Here is a 19,335-nt window from a genome sequence, read left to right on the forward strand (position 1 = left end):
ACGGGTTCCATCCCTGGTTGGGGAACTAAGATCCCGCGTGCCTCGCAGCATGGCCAAATAAAATAAAATAAAATAAATATAACATTTAAAAAATTAAAAAATAAAACTAGACGAGTTATTTGGGAGAGCTATTTAAAAATCATTGTCAGATCTTCGGTGATCCATTTGTGTAGAAGAACATTACAGTTAATATATCGATTCATCTTAGAAGGGTTTCGTTTTGCTTTTATTTTGCACTGAGCATACATTTTGGTCTCTGAAAACACTGGGATCTTTTCTAGCTATAAAGCATCTACTTAAATATATTATTATTTGAGGGACAGATGTCACAACTATCAAACCTGATACAAAAATAATAAAAGAGGATTTTTTGCTATGTCATAAAAACATACTCACCCTGAGAATACACTTAGCAACATGTCACATTATTGAGTCTAATAACTTCACAGAAAAGATTCACTCAAACAGAAGTGAATAGAGGATATATATTTAAAACTTAGAGGAAACTGTCCTTCCACTGGAAGAAATCAACATTCCCCTAGCTCTTTTCAAATGTTCACTTTCATTAAACTAGTCCTGGCACGCATGCATACACACACACATGCAGGCTCCCTAAATGCTGTCTAAGGAAGTGGGCAGTTTTGGCTGCTTTCAGGTCATTTTGGAGGGAGAACTGACTTGATTCCTGAAGTGAACACAGCAAGAGATTTTCCCCAGTCCATCTGCTACTGACCGTTCATTCCTAGTTGCCAAATCCATCCCTCTTCCTGACTGGGATCAATGGCCTGTGACAAAAATTAAACGCAGGCTTCAGCTCCCAGATTGAGTGATTTCAGTTTTTTTCCTCTGGAGAGCGCCTCCAGGACTGCTCCCTGACCTTGAATTTCAGTCTCCCGGGCTGTCACCGCTGCAGCCAAGGGGAGAATACATCCCCAATCTCCTCTCCTTGGATTTTCCTTGCAGTTCTATCATTAGCTACTGGTATTCCATGGGAAAAATAACTACTTGAATATGAAGCAGTTATATTAAATTAGATTAGAATAAGGACCATCACAATTCTGACTTACAAACGTTTTTGTTTGTTTGTTAAAAAAAAAAAATCTTCAATATATTAAGCAATGAATACGCTCAACAACAATCATTATTTCTCAGGCTAGACAAGTGAGTAAATCTAAGTTTCCATGGGTTCAAAAATTTGTTCAATAATTCATGTTCTTGGGCTAAAGAAATCTTGGGACATGGAAAAGCGCTTTCTCTGTTTGTTTCTTTTACACTCAACTCTATACAAAGGAATATGTTGCTGGATTTCTGGAATGTGAGTTTATTTCAATTTACATCATTAGACAACAATCAAGGCCACAGAAATTATATAAGTGCTACAGAATTTTTATGCTGATTTCAACTTTAAGGCTATTTCAAAGACAATATTGCTTTTATCAACCATGTATAATGACCGTTATTAATAAACAGCCTGAAATCAGACTTACTCATTTAAGTCACCTGTGCAACTTTGCCTAGTTACACATTTCAATACCTGTGATATTATTGCAGAAACATGTGAAAATCATTCCCAGCTCCATTATAGGAAAAGAGCACATTTTGCTTTAAGTTCTTGTATGAACAAGGGATCATATTCATGAGAGCATTCACTTCCCTGCTGAAATATCAGGACAGAAATATCAGTGGCTCACAGAACTAAGGTCAAAAATCAGTAGACCAAGCAAAACCTTAATTTTGTTTCTAGCAGGTTCTTTAATCAATGACACAGATTCAATTTTCAAGCTGCATTTTCAAAGACCCATTTTTACCTAAGGCCTAGCTCAAATGCTCGATCAATAATCATTTAAATGTGCAGCTAATCTCAACCAGATAGCATATCACTTTTGAGTCAGCATTTGGGTGATAGGAACCACTGACAGTTATAACTGGTTTGAATTTGAAATATTAATCTTTACTGAAAGTTTTTTTTTCTTTTAATATAGAGAAGAATTAAATGATTTATTTTTTCTTTCAGCAAGACTAAGAGTCTCCTTAATGTAAATCTCAGCTATTCTAGATATCTGTCACACAGACAAGCTGTTATTTTCCATTAATAGGACTTTCAGAAAATACTAAGATAAACTCTTGCTGTTAAAAACCTCTGCACTCTGCCTTGGAGGTCCTTTTCTCTGGGTCACTCCTCTGGGCTCACATTACCGTTAATGTACATTTCAAATATACACAGGGAAATGTATCCCTGAGTATGAGGGAGGAAAAGGAGACCCAAATATATAAGCCTTTTAAACACCAACTTGGACAATTTCATATGGGGAGAATACATGTGTTTAACCATTTGAATCCTCTGAAATACCTGCAGAAAATTCAAGATTTATGAAAATTAGTATTTGGAATATTATCTGTTTAATGAATCATAGAAGGATATAAAATATAGTGGGGATGGGGGACAGTGTGTGTGGAAAGTGCCCTTAGGTGTGAACGCCAAAAGTCCTAAACTTGAATTTCACCCTGTTGCTGACTGGCATTGAGGCCCCAAACACACGAGGTCCACTGAGTTTGCCTTGTTTTTCACTGTATTTCCAGGATGGAGGACAGTCTCTGGCATAGAATGAACTCAATAAATACGTCTTTGCTGAAGATGTAAACGAACGATTAGGGAAAATCAAATACCCTTTCTGAGCCTCAGTATTGTTATCTGTGAAAAGTGTTAATCTAAGAAGATGAAAATGCAGGGATTTGAGAAACTACACAAAAACCTTGCTGCAGCCATCAGAAGGCGGCCACACCAACACCAACCTAAAGTCTCCAGGCCTGGGGGAGACTGTTCTGGGAAAGGACATTTGTGGGCTTGTAGAATACAAGGGGGCCCTGGACAAGACGCCTTGTCTAAGTCCCAGTGGGGCTTCTGAGTTTTCCTGGTGCCTCGTGTCTGAGGATTCTGGCCTAATGGCTCTTTGATCTTCAGCTTCTTTGGCTTCTTTTGGTGTTTAGACAACTTTGATTCCCTGATCCCATTTTGATCTATGACTTTCCCATTTTTTTTTTAGCCTTCCACCATCTTACGATCAATGCATTTCTTATGCTGAGTTTCCCTGTTCTTGTAGATGGCTTTGCCTTGTTGCATGGTCACCAAAAGCCCAGTTTGCAACCTGGTACTAAAACGATTGTTATGCGTGATTGGGGCCACTTTTCTAGATGCGTTTTTTTCTAAATACTGTCCTTCATCAACTTGAAGACTCTGAATCAACCACTCCCAATTTTCTCCTTCTCTTATGAACAATTTCACTCCCTCCATGCTGGATCTCTCGTCGAGTACCACAGGCACTGACGGCTCTGGTGGGAAGAACGGCTTAGGGATAGTATCTAGAGTTCTTCCCTCAAGGAAATGGCTTGAGCTGGTGGGTGCTGCGCTGCACCCACCTGTGCCTGCCCAGCTTTAAGACTGAAGAGAGAGTCCGGAGTCAGCAACAGAGATTTCAGTGGTTTAATGCATGGGGAGCTTACAAGTCTGAAGCAGGGTCCTGGAGCGACACCCCACCATGTGTGGTGGACAGAGGGCAGGACGTGGCTCTCAGGGGTGGGGAGGGGAAGGGAATTTTGCCAGTTATAGGGGGAATTACGTCAGGTTGGCTCATCGGTTACCAGGGAAACCAGCAGAGGGGCAGGCCCCTCATGGCCCCTTTGATAAGAACAGTCACCAGCTGGGCCCGGGGCAAGTATGCAGAAGGTCAGTCCTGTGCATAGGGAGTAGGTGAAAGTCAGTCCTGCATAGGGAGTAGGTGAAGGTCAGTCCTGCATAGGGAGTAGGTGAAACAGGCACTAGTCCGGCAGGGGATTCACAGACAGCAAGAGGACAGCCATCTCGAGCGGCCTGACCAGACACTGGGGAAGGACTTTACTCAGAAGGTCGTTCAAAGAATCATAGATTTACAAGATATCCCTTTAGTGAACCAATTATCTGGCTTACTGTCTACCAGGCACCGGGCTAGGCAGTGGGGTTGAGACAGCAGAACCTCCTCTCGTGGAATCTGAAGCCTCGTGGGATTAAATGAAAAAGGACAACTGTGAAAAAGGCTACATAAGGCACCCAGAGGTCTAAGAGAATAAGGTGAGATGCAAATTGCCAGGGAGGTTGGAGAAGGCTCCCAGCTAAGGTCTGATGAAGCAGCAAGAAGTGGACAGAGGAAGATGGGGGAGGGGGAGGTCCAAGCAGGGAGCGTGATCACAGCATGAAGCGATGGACACAGGTGGGGAGGAGATAAGGAGACATAGCCATGGGGGGAGGGGTAATGTAGAGATACCATTTATCAAGCATATAGGTATTATCTCATTTAACTCCACAACAACCTCTGATGTAATTACTGTCCTCATTTTTCATGAAACTGAAACTCAGAGAGTTTGAGACAATTATTCAATGTCCCAGGGCTGTTTATTACAGAAGCCAGGATCAAAACCCAGATCTATCTGAGTCTTCTCTGCAGAGGCTGGAATGAAGCACAGAATTATGGAAGAAACACAATTGTATATTTGTTTAGAAGGACTTACATGGACGTATAAGTGGTGGAAAGACTACGGAAGTAGGAAATAGAAGAAGAAAGTGAGATGTAGGGTAAGTCTAGGAAATTTAGGATAAACTATGTAAATTCTGGGCCTCTGTACATCCTCACATGGGTGGGGAAGGATTCCCAGAAGAATCAGGACGTGTAAACCACACAGGTATTATCTAAGCTATACCTCTCCTGTTCTTCTTATTTTTGTTTTTGCTTTTCTTAATAGAAATACAGGCATAATGTAAAACCTTGTCACTGATCTGCAGGAACACCTAGATTTTTTTTTTAATAAAGGATGGTAAACTATATGAAGTCTATTTCTCTCTTGTGTCCTCTTGGTTTAAGCTTACTAACATTTTTTCATAGGTGATTAGATTAGTCCAACTGGAATCATAGCTGCTCTGATTATTACCTGCTAGACAGTCCTTAGCCAAGAGCTTACAAACTCTGTTTTTTTATTTTATTGGGTGTTACTATATACATATCCCTTGAAAAAGTTGGGATGGAGCTTCCAAACAATTAAATTCAGATGTGCTTCTGCTTCTGATGTTTCCTTCTAAGGAAGAAGGTAAACAAGTCATTTCTCATCAGCAAGCACAGTGTCATGGTGGATATGACATATTTTAAAAGTCATTCAAACATTCTCTTTCAAACAGTCCTTACCACATCGTTGCCAGATTAAAATGACAACGACAGCAAAGATTTAGTAACTGGCCTATAATTATACTCCAGGAAAAATGGAATTAGGAGATAGAATTCTCCATAACCAGTAATCAGATCCCTGTTCTTGGTGATAAGTGCTCACATTTTTCTTCCCATCTGTGTCTTTTTAAAGATCAAGTAACCCAGATGGGAGGTTTCCAAGGAAAACCCAGCTGCTGCCTCCTCTGATTGGGGTGTTGCTCCTCTCTCTATGACCCACTAATAACTAAACTCAGACACTCTTCTGCATGAAATGAATACGGTAATTCCCCAATTATTAGTCATTTCATTCCCAAGATTTAAGTAGAGAATGTCCACAAGACATGTCAGGAAATATTGATAAGAGACTAGAGTGAGAAATGATTTGCAGGATTTAAAACCAGCAGAGACAGCTGAGAGGTCCTTTTAAACTGTCTGCATTTTCCTTGGCTGCATAAGCATCACTATTCTATAAATAAATATGCACTTCCATATTTAGCATGTTAAGACAGGGAAAAAGTAGGTATAGGCAGGCATTGCCCAAATATATTCTAAGAAGCACTAGCCTGGAGAGATGCCCAGGGATAAAAGTCTTCCTGATTCAGGTAAACATGAATAAGGCTGTGTGTATTCTCTCTTCCTTGGAGATTTACCACAAACCTTAGCACAAATAAGGCTTAATGGATTTTAATATAAAGAATTCTGTTTTACTATCTTGACCCAGCATTTTCTGGATAATGGCTCAAGACAAACAATTTTCATGACAAAGACTATTCCATTGAACATATTTTAATAATGCTTTTTATAGGTGGAAATTATGGACCATTATCATTTTCTTCTTTTTTTAAAAATATACTAGTGATACCATTTTTTGTCCTTTCAAAAAATAATATGAAACTCAAAGAGACGTTAAAGTTAGCCCTGACTCTACTTCATATGTGGACTGAAGCATCAATTTGCATGCGTGACCATTCACAATGAGCTAATTTCCTTTCATCACTTTTAGCTAAATTTCAGGATTAGAGGATGCATACTGTTACCCTAGTCTATACCCTCTTTTACCTTATGTGTAAGCTGTAACTTTGTCTTTACATAACATTTTCTTTTTTACATCTCCTTTTTGGTGCTCCTTGTTAATCCAAATCCTTTCTGTTTCCAAGGTCCGTGATAAGTCCTATCTCACTTCAAAGCCTTTCCTAAAGATTTGCTTCCATTTGGTTTAGTTCAATAAACACTCATATGCTTAATTCACGTTTGACTCTGAACTGTGGGTTAGAGATGTAAAATGGAGACTGGTCTCCACCCTAAGGATATTACAGTCTAGCAGGGAAGACAGTGGTACCAGCAGTAAAACACGCAATGGGCGACACTAGAATGTCTGTATGAACGGTCATACAGGGAGGGCAGGAAGGCGGCTGTGTAGGATAGAGGCGTTTGCATTTCTGTGTGCCTTGCATCCACGTAGGAAATTCGGTACAGCTTAGTTACCCCTTCTTAAAATACACACACACAATCACACACTCACACATGTACACATATTCACACACATAGGATCGGGTTTCAAAAGAAACCGATTATATTACATTGAAATCCAGGTACAAAATATTTAAAGAACAAATCTCTGGTAAATAAATACATGGGCTGCTTTATTAATGCATTAAATACTTAACTAATGAGATTTAGTGGTGTCTCTAATGACTACCACAGTTTTGAGGACAGAAACCCCATTTTAAGATCTCTGTGACATACCCATGCTGGGGACCGAATCACAAGAACGTGCAAGCTCCTGGGATCTGTTGGGTGTATTCACTGAATGTAAATTTCAGCTGGAGGCTAGTGGATATAAAAAAGCATTCTTTTCTATTCAAGTTTATAGATGCCTCCTGAAAGTTATTCAAGGACCCCCTAAGGCTAAAAACCCTATAGTTTGGGGCTCCTCGGTGAGCAAAACCTTCACTCAGAATCAAGAGATAGTCTGTGAGACACGAACAGCTGTCCTGGTGGACAGAGGAATGCAGGGCATTCGAGACAGATGAAAGACAAGGGCTGGTAAAATAATAAGTGTGATCGTGTACTGTTGGCCTATGAATTACAGAGAAAGAGAGGTGCCGAGGGACGCTTAGAAATGCGTAAGGCACCAAATATGAGGGCCTCTCCTGCCATTTGTGACTTTTTTGTTGACACTTCAATTTTTTCTAACTTGAAGGAAAAACATATATATATATATGACATAAATGAGGACAAATCATATACATGTCATATTATGTATATATGTATACATGTGACATATATGGAAATGAATAGGTTTCCTTAGTTGGGTTATAAATTACTAAAAGTAGGTTTGTGTCTTCTATTTTGTTTGTATGTTTCTCAGCATAGTGTTCTGCAAATCACAGATGTCCAACAAATCCTTCTTATATTAAAATACTTCCTAGGGGTTTTACTGGCGAGGCACCCTAGGAAATATATATCAAAATAGAAATCCTTGACACAACAATTCTAAATCAAACTGTTTATGTAAGGAAATATTCTGACATGAAGGCAAAGATCTATATATTATAATCTTTAGTGCACCAATGAGGCATTGATAATAAACTAAACAGGGTAAAGCACAATAGGGAATTGTTTAAATAAATGATACTGTGGGCATGAGATGAAATATGGAATATTATGTAGTCAATAAAATCATGATAAAAGATATTAAAAACACGGGAACGTATTTACAATATTCTTGAATTGAGAAAGTAGACTGTAACACCGTAAACACAACCTGAGGTCATATATGTACAGATTTAAACACAAATTTAAAGTGTAAACAAATGTAAATGACCACTGATTCTTGAGTGACAGGGCGAATTGCACCTGGGTGGACCCCCCAGGTCTGCATCTGAAGTCACACATTCATGCTTGGACCACATTTCAAATACATCAGTTAAGAAAGTCAACCAGACCTGAGAAATGAAGGTTATTTGCAGAATGCCTGATTTAGAAGAGGTGTTTGCAGATGAATGAATGCAGGGGAAAAAACTAAATTAAGAAAAAAGTACTGCCTTTTGTACTGATTCAGGATGCCTCCAGAATGAACCCCCGTGCCATGATCTGTCCTCACGCTGTCACATGGCTGGCTCTACATGTGGTGTATGGGCAGGCGCCTGGGGGAAGGGGTGCTGCAGAGACCCCCCCGGCTTTTCGCCGGTGCCTGAAATTGTTGCAACGAGAAAGAAATGTAATATTCCGTTGTATATATGTGCCACATTTTCTTTATCCATTCATCTGTTGATGGACACTTAGGTTGCTTCCATGTCCTGGCTATTGTAAATAGAGCTGCAATGAACATTTTGGTACATGACTCTTTTTGAATTATGGTTTTCTCAGGGTATATGCCCAGTAGTGGGATTGCAGGGTCATATGGTAGTTCTATTTTTAGTCTTTTAAGGAACCTCCATACTGTTCTCCATAGTGGCTGTATCAATTTACATTCCCACCAACAGTGCAAGAGGGTTCCCTTTTCTCCACACCCTCTCCAGCATTTATTGTTTCTAGATTTTTTGATGATGGCCATTCTGACCAGTGTGAGATGATATCTCATTGTAGTTTTGATTTGCATTTCTCTAATGATTAATAAAATAGATAACTAGTGGGAAGCAGCCACATAGCACAGGGAGATCAGCTAGGTGGTTTGTGACCACCTAGAGGGGTGGGATAGGGAGGGTGGGAGGGAGGGAGATGCAAGAGGGAAGAGATATGGGAACATATGTATATGTATAACTGATTCACTTTGTTATAAAGCAGAAACTAAAACACCATTGTAAAGCAATTATACTCCAATAAAGGTGTTAAAAAAAAAGAAATAAAGAAATGTGAGTTGAATGCCTTCACCATAAATACTCAATGGCGAATATCAGATCTTACTTATCTTACTTGAGAGGTATTGACAAGGACAGTTGTGCCAGAAATGCATCAGGGAAGCAGGAACTATCTCAGGAAAAGGAAACTGGGGAGTGGGGGAGCTCTCAGGTTTCTCCTTCCCGCTTGAAGCTGAGCTTTCCCTGGTAATGTTCTCTGCAGGGAGAACCAGAGGCAGGAATGAGCTCAGTTTCTCAGTTATACAACCAGCTCTTCCTTATACAAATAGGTTATTTTTCATGTTACAGATGAGAAGACAAAGAAGCAGGGAAGAAACTTCAATGATACTTGTAATCTCAGGGTCTACATACATTAGGAAAAATGTTCGCTATCGTGATGCTTCCAATTTTAATAAGAACTAGAGCACCTAATGAGGTAAAGGAAAACTTGCGTACCAGAAAAAAGACAGCTGACTTGACCCATCTGGTTTTCTTGTATTAATACCGTGAAGGTTTGCAAACTATGAAGAAAATAAGGAAAAGAGCATAGATTCTCCTGCCTTCCAGCACTTGAACACGCTGCTCCTCCCCCTTGCAGGGTTCAGTGCTCTATTCTGATGTCTCCCATCTCCCTTTCTGTCCTTCTTTCCTTTGCACACACATGCGGGCTCACACACATCACTATTTCAGCTTCGCTCCAGCTGGGGATTCCTCCTTGATTTCTGGAGACTGAATTATCTGTCCCTTTGGGTTTCCCAGACCATCTCATGCGTCTCCTGGTCAAAGAACTCACCTTGCTGCATTAAGCTTTTCAGTTTCCTCCGTTAAATAGTAATATGGCTGTATCAGACACTTCTTATACCCCTGTGCACGTGCCCTTGGGTGCCTCATCTACACAGCCGTAGCCTCTTGTCCCAGCTCATGCCCTGACAGGTGGTACCCAGGCACAACTGCACAGTGCCTTCCTCAGACTGGCTTCTTGAAACCCCGCGCACATCACGCCCCTTCTCCAGGGTTGCCCTGATGTTGCTGAAGGATAGGACGCCGTACCACCCATAAGACGTTTGACCAATGACAGACTGGAACCAATGGAAAAATTTGTTTTTCTTTCTCCCCCAACAGATTGTCCTCAGAAACAGGTGCTTAGATGGCTTCTTCCAAGATTTTCTCATTATATGAATAAATTAAAATCATGCATGTGTGGATAAACAACAGGGTCCTACTGTAGAGCACAGGGAACTGTATTCAATATCCTGTGATAAACCATCATGGAAAAGAATATGAGGAAGAATGTAGATATTTGTATAACTGAATCACTTTGCTGTACAGCAGAAATTAACACAACCCTGTAAATCAACTGTACTTGAATAAAATCAATTTTAAAAATCATGCATGCCTATGAGTAAAAAGGCAAAAGTATAAGGAACGGTAGATATCGGAGAGAATGAAAGACAAAACTACAAACCAGTATTGGGCTGTGTGCACCATGGGGTGGTTTCAGAAACAGAAAGCCTAGCTTCTCTTCAGAGCGCCAAGTTTCTTTGGAGCTCCTCAAGATGTAGACTAATTGGAAGGGTTCCAGACAGCAAGGATAATGATTAAGGAGATGGAAGAATGGGCTTGAAGGGGGAAAAACTTAACAGTAGCAAGCCCTCAGCTTGGCTAAGCTCTGGCTAAGGGAGAGGGCTGCAGCTTAAACACAAGGGCAGGAAGACCTTTGAGTGAGAAGAGCTAATTATCATGAAATCAGGGGGTAAAACCTAAAATACTAGGAATGAAGAGGAAATTATCCCCAAATGTTCCGAGATGGTGCTGACAGAGCCAAGATGTTGGCAGTTAACTCAGCAGAGCCCTAGAATACCCCATTTTGAGGAGCAGTGTTTTGGTGGAAAGGAGTCATCTATTGCCCTTGGGTTGTAAATGCTAGAATGCAGCCTGTGAGACCAGAAAATGGGCATCTGAATTCAGAGCTGCAGAATGAGCAGACAAAGCTGGATCAGGGGGCTTCCCTGGTGGCGCAGTGGTTGAGAGTCCGCCTGCCGATGCAGGGGACACGGGTTCGTGCCCCGGTCCGGGAAGATCCCACATGCCGCGGAGCAGCTGGGCCCGTGAGCCATGGCCGCTGAGCCAGCACGTCCGGAGCCTGTGCTCCGCAACGGGAGAGGCCACAACAGTGAGAGGCCCACGTACCGCAAGAAAAAAAATCAAAAACAAAAAAAACAAAAAAAAAAAACAAGAAAAAAAAAGCTGGATCGGGAGAATTTGTCCATGCAAGGATGTCCTGATGGTGAGTTTCATTTACACATGATCTGCAAACCAACAGAGCCTGCTCTGCTGGAAAGCGACCTCCCTGATCTGCAGGCCTGGTTTAGGACAAGTTCAATCTGAGGTCTGATCCAGGAGGAATCACATCATTTTTCAGAATCAACAAAGAAACAAGCAAACATTTACTATCTCACTGCAAAGGGGCTTTCTGTCTAAAATTTTACTTCTCTCCTCTTACAATTAAACAAATAAAATAAAACCAGCCAAAGCAAGAACTTCCCTTTCATTGTATTTTTCTCATGTTCACATTAAGCTTGGTCTAAGAAATCTACCTGGCTTCTCTGACGAGAGCTGTTTGCCTTTTCTTGTTTGTTATTTTTGCTAAATTTTGAGAGCTTAATGGAGAGTGTCTCTATAATAAAGGAGGAACCTAACGTACACAGATTGAATTCAGTGCAATGTCAAGAGGGGTCTCCAGCTCTGTCGGGGATCAGACCCAACTGCTCAGAGGGCACCTTCCTATTTTCCTTCCATTTATTTACTTGGCAGTAGCCACACTGCCTTCCTTGACCCTTCTCCATCCTCCAGGCCCATTCCTGTACAGTCAGTCTGCTGAGAAGACCCTGCCCCTTAGAACACTCATCCCCAATCTCAGTCGGTTGAAATCTCACCCCACAGTTCAGCCCGATCTCCTCTTACTTCGCAGCTCCAGCGTGTGTAATCCTGCTGAGGGGGCTTGATCTGTCCTCCCGTTAGGCTCCTACAGGCTTCATTCTTCTCTTGAGAGTCTACCCTGACTCCAACACTCCTGTGCAGAGCTGGCTGGTCTCCCTGAGTGGGGCTCACCCAAGAGGCTCCTGCAGAGCACAGACTCCTGGCACCTTCTCCCAGAGGTTCTGATTGAGCAGGTCCAGTGAAGCTGGACTTTGCTTTTCCACCAGCTTCCCAAGTGTGGCGTCACAGGCAGCATGGGGGAGCTGCGGCCTAAAGTCGAGGGCAGTGTCGTGTTTTGCTGTTTGCTGTTATGCACTTATCTCACGGAGCCTGCCAGCCCCAGAGACCACATGACATTCCTCTTTACGTTTCACTCTGCAGTGAGATACCAAGACAGAACCTGCCACTCTGGATCTTTGTTTAATAAATGCTTCAGGCCCACTGAGCAAAACATGGTTTGAAGGGGTGCTACAGGTAATCAGGTTTTATTTTTGTTTTTGTTTTCCAAAGTGAAGGCAGCAGGTATCAGCTGAGATGAATGAAAACATGAATGGAGTCTTCTCTGCCTGGGTCAGGGAGCAAAGACACAGAACACTTGCCTGCCATTCAGTGGGCAGGGGTGTCTTCCATTAGCCACAGAGGACTGACCTTCCTGGCCACTGTTATGGCAGCCTTCCCACCAGGTCACTGCTGCTTCACCAAAAAGCTTGGAAAGAAATGCCAGCAGGACCAATGGGGCAACAGCGATGCTTTCCAAGAGAAGGAATGTTTTTAAGCTGTAACATCAACTCTAAAGGAAATATCTCTAGAAATCAAGTCCAGTGCATGGAATTCAAGTTGTGTTCCATGATACTTGCCTGGGTGCAAGTCAGCACGTGATTCCAGTTAATGAAATACACAGACTTTGCTGACCTCATCACTATGTTCAGGCCAGTCTCCAATGAGTGTGCAGTTCCCGCTCACCCCCCTGCCTGCCTTAAAGGCAACCAGACATAAAAAGAAAAAATGTAAGGAAAATTTACCAAAACACACTGGTTGAGAAAACTCATGGAAATAAATATTTCTTATAAAACAAGTACAAACAAAAGCAGTTGGTGCAAATCTCCCCCAAACAGCTCAGGCTGAATGGCAGATGTTGTGAATGCCTGGCGGTGGGATTAAAATCTTAGGACAAGTTGTAGGAGGTTTTCAATTTCATCCTGGGCTGGCCATCCCCCAGGCCCACGGAGCCTCCCTAATGAGGCAAACCCTGGGTTTGAGCAGAGTTTTGCAGCTTCACAGAGAGCAGAGTCCCGGGAGAAAGGCACCGAGCAGGCACAGATGGGGCCTGATGGATCCTAAAAGGAAGGCATTACCTGCCGAAGTCACTGGGCAGCCACAATTATTATAGGCCTCTGAGTTCATTGTCAATTAGAGTGGCAGTTAAAGCAGGCAGCAGCTGTGACAGATGGCTTGTCTCCAGCCAGTTGTGCTAATGGGATTGGAGCCAACTCAAATCTTTTCTTCCCTCTGGAAAGGAAAAAAAAAAGACCCACATAGTTGTCAATTAGTCAATGTAAAAGGGGAGAAAGCATCGTTTCTACAAAGGGGTCATTTATCTGTTTCCTTCTAATCCCTGCTTCTAGCTTTTTGAAGTAGAGATTTTGTTTATTTATTGCTTACTTCAAACATGTTTTAGCAGAATGTTCAACCTTAGAAGACACTTTGGGCTAAAGCTTTGTTCCGTGTGAACTTACAATATGGGCTTCTCATAATGGAAGTGGTTAGCATTTTAATTGGCCAACTCTTTTTCCATCAAGTGGTTAGCATTTTAATTGGCCAACTCTTTTCTTCTGGCTGGAACTCGTAGGCCATTCTCTTATTTACATAGTGCATGGGATCAAAACACGAAGGGAATGATTCTGCATGGAGGGGCTCACCCCGAATAAAATGCAGCCCAGAGGATCTGGCTGAGGCATATCAGGAAGAAGAACCATCACAGAGAAGCAAGTGGCAAGGCCTAATAAGCATGTGCTCAGGCGCACTGTGGGTCGGGGTGCTGCATCAGGTGAGAGGGATACGGTTAGCTCCTCATGCTCTGGCAGGGGTGCAGCTGTGTCACAAGAGTGCCATGGCACTGGGCTTGGCCAAAGGAGCCAATAATAGTTCACATTGAACCAGTGACTGCTTTTCCTACAGAAACAAGACTCTCAGAAATCAAGGTCATGGTGTTTTCAATTTCTTTAACGTGAATCTTGGCTTTGGCTGTGCAGGGGGGGAGCTCTGCCACCGTGTCAGTCAATGAGCAAAGCAGACTTGTCCTCACCACCCCCTCCTCTCCATTTCTCCATCACACTTATGCACACGGACAAGGGCATCTAGGCAATGGTCACATGTCACATGCACCACAAAGATGACTTTAAACAGGCCAAGAGAAGAGCTGCTCAGAGATAAAGACAGAATAGATAAGCCAAATTCCAGAAATAGAAAGAAATGGATGAGCTTTAATTCCCAATAAACCAACCTGGGGGCTAAAATTATTTTCTTTCTATTCAGGGAAGTTGTAGTTCATCTGTGGAGCTAAAAAATGACATTGATCAGCCTTATCATAAACTTATTTTTTATATCATTAAATTCATACATAGCATTATCGGAAGTTTAGAGAGTACAGCAAAATTTTAAAAAGAAAGAAGTTTTTACACACACATAGGGCAAGGAAATTATATGTATAATTTAAAATCATATACAGAGCTGTCCTTGGCTCTTCGCCATGAGAGCCTGGAGGGGGTCCTGAGGATGCAGCCTGGAGGTACCCCACCCCAGGTCCCCAGGGGATGCTCAGGCTCCTGCTGGTCCAGCTCAGTCTTTAACAATTCATGAAGATAGTAATATCAGTGTTCCTATCACTTGGAGGCTCCGGGAGCTTCTGCTCCATTCTGGACACAGCCCGGCAGGAGGAATTCTGTGCCAGGTGAAAGCAGAACACAAGATGATTAACAACTTCCTTATTATGTATTTGGTCACTAACATGGCTGGCTTTGAACACATGAACCGCTTCCACCAGTCCATCTTATGCGTCAAAGGCCAGGAGTCATTCCTGATGATTCTTGTGACCAACGAGGGAGACTTGATTTGATGGACTTGAGGAAAATCACCAAGGAACAAGCCAAAGAAATGACAATCCCAGCTTTGAAACACAACATCTCAGCTTTGAAACCAGTGCCAAGGACCTACCTCTCTATATCCACAAAGCCTTCCGTGACACTGTTAAACAACACATTCCTGAAAAAGGAAGAAAACCAAATGGGGGAGGGACCAGCTCTCCAACACCCATCCACTGCAGAGAGTGATGCTGGACAGGCCTGAGGCCCTGCAGCACAGTGACGGTGAATGGGCCAGTCCTCCAGGCTCCTTCACTGCCCGACTGTGCTGCCAACCATTTCTAGCCACTGCTGCCCAGAACTAGGCTCAGGAAGGTAGAAAGGGAGGGTGGGCAGGGAGGAAACAGCATCTGGGTTTGCCCAAAAAGCATGGCCACCCATTGTCTTATGAGAAACAAGGATATGAGCCGTAACCAGTAGCAAGTGTCTGAGCACCTGACTCCTGCCCTCCGATAAGTGGATGTGGGAGTGTTTACCAGGTACACAGCACAAAATAAGTCATGGAAAAGCTTCCTTCCCTTTCTCCCAGTCCCCAGCATCTGAGCTAGGATGCCTTTTGTAGGTTTTTCTATTATTTTAATGGTGATTACTTTAAGTGTGGAGCCTGTGCCCATTGCCTGGTGGAAAACATAAAATACATTCATATCTATACATACAATATGTTGTTCTATTTTTATTCACTTAATATCATATAACAACTATTTTCCCTTATCTTTAAGACTCTTTGCAAAGACATATTTAATGGTGCCTAAAATTCTTTTGCCTCTTACTTGTTACCCAATTACAGGCTGCATCTAGTTTTTCACTTCTACGTACATAACTGATTTATCAGAGAACAAAATGGACATCTTTGCAGAAATACTCTGGATCTAGATGCTCTACTCCCCATCTACCTCACAGAACGTCTTTGCTTGTGTCTCCTTACTGAATGAGGTGCCTGGAGCGGGGTGTCTCTCTACTGGGTCAGACGTCTCTGCCCGGCTCCACCTTCCTCTGTTCTGGTATCTGCCGCTGGGCTCCTTCCCTCGGCCGTGTGGTGCTGACCTTGCCTTGATTTGAGGAGCAGCCCCTTTGGAGCGTGGATTTCCACTGTATCTGTCCCTCCCTGTCCGGGAAGAAAATGTTTGCTTTGTGTGATCACGCTTTCATAAGCAGATCCCACTGCTGAGCCAGCAGGTTCCTATTGATGCGTCTTTTTTTTTTTTTTTTCCGATACGCGGGCCTCTCACTGTTGTGGCCCCTCCCGTTGCGGAGCACAGGCTCCGGACGCGCAGGCTCAGCGGCCATGGCTCACGAGCCCAGCCGCTCCGTGGCATGTGGCATCTTCCCGGACCGGGGCACGAATCCGTGTCCCCTGCATCGGCAGGCGGACTCTCAACCACTGCGCCACCAGGGAAGCCCTATTGATGCATCTTTTTCCTTTTATCCCACCGTCCTCCTCTTTTTGTTTCCCGCGTGCTCTGATTGGCTCGGTTACTCAGGAGCTCCTCCTCCCCCAGGTCCTGTTATTTCTCCTTCAATCTGATCTTCAGGTTCTTCAGGAGCCATTATGCTCATGTCTCACCCACAAGTGAGGTCAGGGTCCCAGTTCTTCTCCATGGATTCTATGCCAGTCAAGGATCCCAGCCGGGCATCTACATCAGGGTCTCTGACAAGAGTGAAGATGTTCTCAGACCCATCACAACAGTCATGGGAGCCGTTTTGATCAAGGCCCGGAAACACCACACCGACTCTCTGAACCTCCAGCATAGGGCTACATAACATGTGGAGATCAGATCTATTCTCACCTCAGATGGACTCAGCATCATCAACTAAGTATTGTGTTAAAGGCTGCCACTAAGGTTGACATTTGGAAAATGGAAAACACGATTATAAGAATCTTTGAGGCATCTAAGTTTCTTAAACCTAATGTGAAGTAAGACAACCTTAAACATGATTTAATAATGAGAGAGAGACTGATCCGTTTTCAGGAACAATTTTTGCACTGAACTTATTTTCTCTGTGTGTCTGTAACCCATGCTCCACCATTCTAGTATCAAAAACAAAGTTTTCTCAGTGCTATGAAAGGCTTCTGAGGGATGGCAAGAATTTGAAATGTTCAGGAGACATGCTGTGATTGTTGGCACTCTCTTCTCAGCTTCCTCCATTACCCCATCTACTGTAATTGTCTGCCCGTCCATCTCACCTCTAATCATGGCATGTGGGCAGGAGCGATGGTTCTAGCCAAACATATTTACCTGTAAGTGTGAATCTATAGACTGTGTCTTTATTTACTTGTAAGGCCAGCTTTTCCGATGTGTGTTAGCAATGAGAATGAAATGTAAGGGCACATGGTAGGATTTGATAATGAATTTTGATAATTAGTTCTTTATTCATTTGTTTAGTAGTTAGCTGTGCAACTAGCCAGATATTTATTTTCTGAATGATTCTTTTTAAAGAAACATCTACTATGATACAGACATTCTTCTAGACAGTGAGACACAAAGTGGCATCCACTGCCTTCTAGAACCTTCCTTCTTTTTGTAGATAAGAAACTTGATCAAGATCACATGTGGAAAATACTTTTATTAGTGGATGGACACTTCCCTTTAATAATATAAACAAGCAAAAACAGCCACAAAACCCTGAATTCTATTGGTGTCCGTCTTGGACATCAGATCTCCATGTCTTAAATTAAAATATAATGAAAATTACAAGTCTCTGACATTTCCTTATAATAACATTTTAATATAGAAATTTTACAGTTCTTTTTAAAATAGATTTTGCTAAAGATCTGGGTGGGAAAGTGGTTGATGACTAGTTTAAAATGCCAAGTATTCTGTCCTGGGTGAGTGCTCAGAAATGCTCACTGAGAAATATATGAGAAGAATGATCCTCAATGTTTCATGAATATGAAATTTCCCAAAATACTTTTAATTTCACTGCTCACATCTCTTTGATGTGAACATAGAATCAACATCAAAAGATACAGCTCAATGTTACCTGGTAGATAAATGCAAGTAAATATCATCTGTGGAAAAAAGGGACATTATAACCCTCAAATTATACCTTCAAATAATTTTGAAAATACAATCACAACACAAATCAAAGATAACTAGTATACAAGGAAACAAGACACTAGTATACAAGACACCATGATTAAGAATCAAGCAAACAAGACTCAAAGAAACATCTTATCAAGTTTTGATGTATTAGCCTGATTAGTCAAAGCATAAAAAATAATCATGTTTACTATGTTTAAAGAAATAAGAGACAACCTTGAAAACCGAAGATTAATTGTACTTAAAACAATCAAAATGATGTTTATTAGACCACTGCGTGACGAGTTTCAAGGTGATTATCAGAGCTGACTATGCTGTTCTGCACATAGCTCCCTCCCTCTGCCTATATACCCCTGAAACTCCCTTTTAAAAGTGCGTGTCCTCAGATTGGAAGCTGAGAGTTCTTTCTTGGACCCAGTCCACCTTCTCTCCAGGTTGCCAGCCTCCTGAAAAAGCAACCTTTCCTTTCCTACCAACATTTGCCACTCAGGTACTGGCTTTCAAGCAGCAAGCAGCTGAACCTGAGTTTGGTGACACTGTGACAATAAATTCTGGCACAATTCCTGGCTGTGTCACATTTAGCTGATGCACAGGAAAGTTACTCAACCTCTGGGACCCAGTCAAACATTACCAGGCATACAAAGGAGCAGAAAAGTATGGCACATAACGAGGAAAGAAACAATCAAAACCCAGAACTGACACAGATGTTGGAATGAGCAGACAAGGACACTGAACAGTTACTATAACTGTACTCCACACATTCAAGTTCAGTAGAGACATGGAGGATACAAAGAAAACAACAACAACAACAAAAAAACAAAAAAAATCCCATATTGAACATCTAGATGGAAAACTATAATATTTGAGATAAAAAATACAGTGGATGGGGTTACCAACAGATTAGATGTTTGAGACAAAAAAAAAAGTGATCTTGAAGACATAGCAAAAAATACAATCAAAAATGAAGCAACAGGAGAAAATGAATGTTGGAAAAATGAAATTAGCACCTGGGAGTAGTGGGCAAACTCTAAGAGGCCTAACAGACATATAATTGGTGTCACTGAAGAAGAGGCAAAAAGAGGAGGAAGAAAAATATTTGAAT

At 42.0% G+C, this 19,335-nt stretch overlaps 1 pseudogene; it reads left to right on the forward strand.

Moving 5' to 3' along the window:
• Positions 1–15,497, forward strand: part of LOC117203284 (ras-related protein M-Ras-like) — a 116,691-nt pseudogene extending 101,194 nt beyond the window's left edge.
• The last annotated feature ends 3,838 nt before the right edge of the window (positions 15,498–19,335 follow it).

This window comes from Orcinus orca, chromosome 13 (genome assembly GCF_937001465.1).
Source record: "Orcinus orca chromosome 13, mOrcOrc1.1, whole genome shotgun sequence".
NCBI lineage: Eukaryota > Metazoa > Chordata > Mammalia > Artiodactyla > Delphinidae > Orcinus > Orcinus orca.